The sequence below is a fragment of the Acanthaster planci genome, linkage group LG01 (assembly GCF_054643075.1).
Source record: "Acanthaster planci isolate LZ-2023a linkage group LG01, COTS_SCS, whole genome shotgun sequence".
NCBI lineage: Eukaryota > Metazoa > Echinodermata > Asteroidea > Valvatida > Acanthasteridae > Acanthaster > Acanthaster planci.
The window spans coordinates 6,023,967-6,027,501 of NC_141777.1; positions in this window are offsets into that span (position 1 = coordinate 6,023,967).

Sequence of the window (3,535 nt, forward strand, 5' to 3'; positions counted from 1 at the left end):
CTGCCTGGATATTAGACACAGACCAAAAAAAAAAAAGAGTCAAAATAAGACTGCTTTACGTCACCTTTCAAGGCATTTAGGAAGGTCGAGGCTAAATTTTGAATGTTTTTACATGTACATGCTTTTGGTAGGCAGGGTAGTAAAAAGTTCCAAAAGTTGCCTTTTCTCGTTATTTTTCAGAAACTAAATTGGTATTTGCACAGGAGTTTGGGGGTTGGGAGGTGGAGTGGGAGAGACATGGCCTCCGGATGCCCCAAATCTAATACTTTACACTGCCGAGATAAATTACATGTAAATCCAATTTGCCTCCTGAGTAAACTACATGATAAAGTATTTATATGCATCAACCATTCGAGTACTAACACATGCTACTTGGATTGAAAGTCCAGTGGTGGCCTTTGAAGACCTTTCTGTGCAAGGCCATTAGCCAAGGCCAAGGCCATACATGTACATCCAATTTGCCTCCTGAGTAAACTACACGATGAAGTATTTATATGCATCAACCATTCGAGTACTAACACATGCTACTTGGATTGAAAGTCCAGTGGTGGCCTTTGAAGACCTTTCTGTGCAAGGCCATTAGCCAAGGCCAAGGCCATACATGTACATCCAATTTGCCTCCTGAGTAAACTACATGATGAAGTATTTATATGCATCAACCATTGAGTACTAACACATGCTACTTGGATTGAAAGTCCAGTGGTGGCCTTTGAAGACCTTTCTGTGCAAGGCCATTAGCAAACATCAACAAGCAGGAGTAGATGCTGTGACAGGCCATCGGTCATTTACCTCTTGTCACAGAAAGCACGAGACCTGGTCTCAACTGTTTGATTAGGTTTGCCCTTTAAAAGGTGAACTCACAACAAACACATCACAACACGAAAAAGCATGGGGTTACGAGAACATGTGCATATCAATTATTAAAAAAGTACAAAAATCAATGAAACAAACTGTAGGTGTTACAAGTGGTATCTGTTTCAGTCAAAAACAAAGCAGGTGTCCGTGTGTGGATACACGTAGGTCCGCAGATTTAATTTGAAAAAAAAATTAAAACATGTCTCTGTTACATGCATCTGCATGTTTAGCCAGTGAGTGCTTCATGTAGCTTAAGATGGTAAGTCAACTAAAGCTACCTGAAACCTTCCAATAGTGGTAGCCTGCAAGCATCTTACCAAACCGAGGTATAACCACAAATATTCTTAATAGACTGATCTGGGTAGATTCCACTTCTGCAGTGGTGCCACGCACATGCTCCTGGCTTACTTAAAGTCAGCTGCATATTTTCAAGTGACTCCATTGCAGAGGAGGCATAAATTTCACGCATATGCGTACATCCTGTTGTTAGATCCACAGGCACCAGTCATTAAAGGACCTCCTGGTACCATACGTGGGAGGGGAACATTACCCCAAAGTCAAAAAAGGAAGAAGGGGAGTGGCTCCCCTTGCTCTCCCACTTCTGCCACCAGAGATATGGCACTGTCATAGTGATGACTCCGAATAAGGGTTGCACAGACAAGCCTACTGTACATGTATCGTCCAATTGATTGTTTACGTCGAGGTTCATGTACCAAATTAATTTATATTTAATCTGAAACTGTCTCTTCCTACCAGTTCATAATTTTGAAACATGTATTTATCTGAATGTAAGAAAATGCATACTCATTGTCAATAAATGCAAATTCATTAATTAACGAGCAAGTTTGCTTATCAACAGCAGGTACATGCAACTACATGTATTCTTTACTCAACATTCAACTAAGGCATAATAGTGGTCAGACTAAGTCAAGTTGATAAGTCAGGACCAGCTCAACAAGGCTGGTTGTATCACTGGTCAGCAACGTGTATCAGTATGTAAAACTTTACAGGTACGGTCCAGCAGATAGCCTGAGTTTTTGACAATGTTTTACTATACTGGGAATCCTTAGCACTCTTGTGTACACGAGAGCACAGTGCCTGTACAATACATGTACATATGAACACCACCCTGTGGCCAAGTTCAATCACAGACACTTAGTTGACAAGCTGTTGACTGGATCTAATATACTCTGAGAGGGAATAAGAGATGGTCTGCTTTTACAATAATCAAACGATGTCATTCCTTTGGTGCGAAATCACTATGGGCATGCACTAGTTCATGTACATGTACATACATTTGACGTGAGAAGTACCTAGTACATGTGAATGACTAATTTCCATTTGAATGTACAGTTGTTGCAAGTTTATGGAAGCCACTAGCTAGCGGCTAATCTATTTCCCACAGATACATGTACAAATGTTTTTTGGCAGTGACATGAAACTACCGGTACTAGAGTTTATGGTCATGCCTGCAGCCAGTTCCCATACAGTCGTGTGTAGTTTCAAGTCACAGCCAAGATACTTGAGCTCAGCCAAACAAGTCTAACCCTTGGCTCCAAGAGACCATTCAACTGAAGTTATGGTGTACTTGGAATGTGGTGTTAACCACTGCTCTTGATCAAACTGACTGCACGCTTGAATAGCAAAATGGCATCATTACAATGGCCTCGTTTGGCCAAATTGTAGCCTACTGTGCAATTTTGAAACTCTATGACTGTTTGACTTCGAACGGATAAAGAAAGCAGCCAGCCAGCTTTTAATTGGAAATGAGGAATATGAAACAGAATACCTATTAATTTGGATGAAAATTTGAAAGATGAGACATACCGGTACAAGAGATTTCCTTTCAAGAAAACAGGTCAAAATGCCATTAAGGATGACGGGTGATTAATTTTATCTGGATTTGTTAAATATTATTTTTCCCTGAGAAAAATTCACAAAACTTAATTCATACAGGCACTGGAGAAAATATACATGACAAATGTCAAACCAAACCCTTTGGAAATCCAAACATACACCTACATGGTTGACTAAAATCACGACCCTGTAAGTTGTGTGAGAAATTTAAATTGATGTGGCTAAAATCAACGACAGAAAAGTGCAAAAGGCAAAACATGGGGGGGGGACTATAAAAACCTTAAGAATCAGTCCACAATATTTACTGCACAGTATTAACCTCCACTACAAACAGCCACTTGTTATAAAATACCAATGACCATGGTTTGACTTGATTCAAGAACTCATTCAGCAGCCGAAATGCAGTCACACAGATCTCATCTTTACGCAAACGGAATGTCTCATGAGATGAACTGCTCATCAACAACAGAACCACCGAATGCTTCCCTAGAGACAAGATAAGATAAATGCCTCCACAGCTGAAGAAGGATGTTAGCCATGTGTCCCCCCCCCTCATCAAGCAATCAATCATTTATGTAGGTGGTATCTTCAGGAAATGGACAAGCAAGCCCTTTTTTTCTCTTCAGCACGCTGCACTGTTGGAAGTACGTGCATCTACGGGTACATGTACATTACAGTAATCAACTCGTGATTTAGTGTAGAGGTCAGAATTATAAATTGAAGCTATCACTGCAGCCGTACTACTGGTTCGATTGTGCATAGTTTGAACACACCCATTACTTATCTCTCCAACTAATTGGGTGTTAAGACGTACGTAGCATCA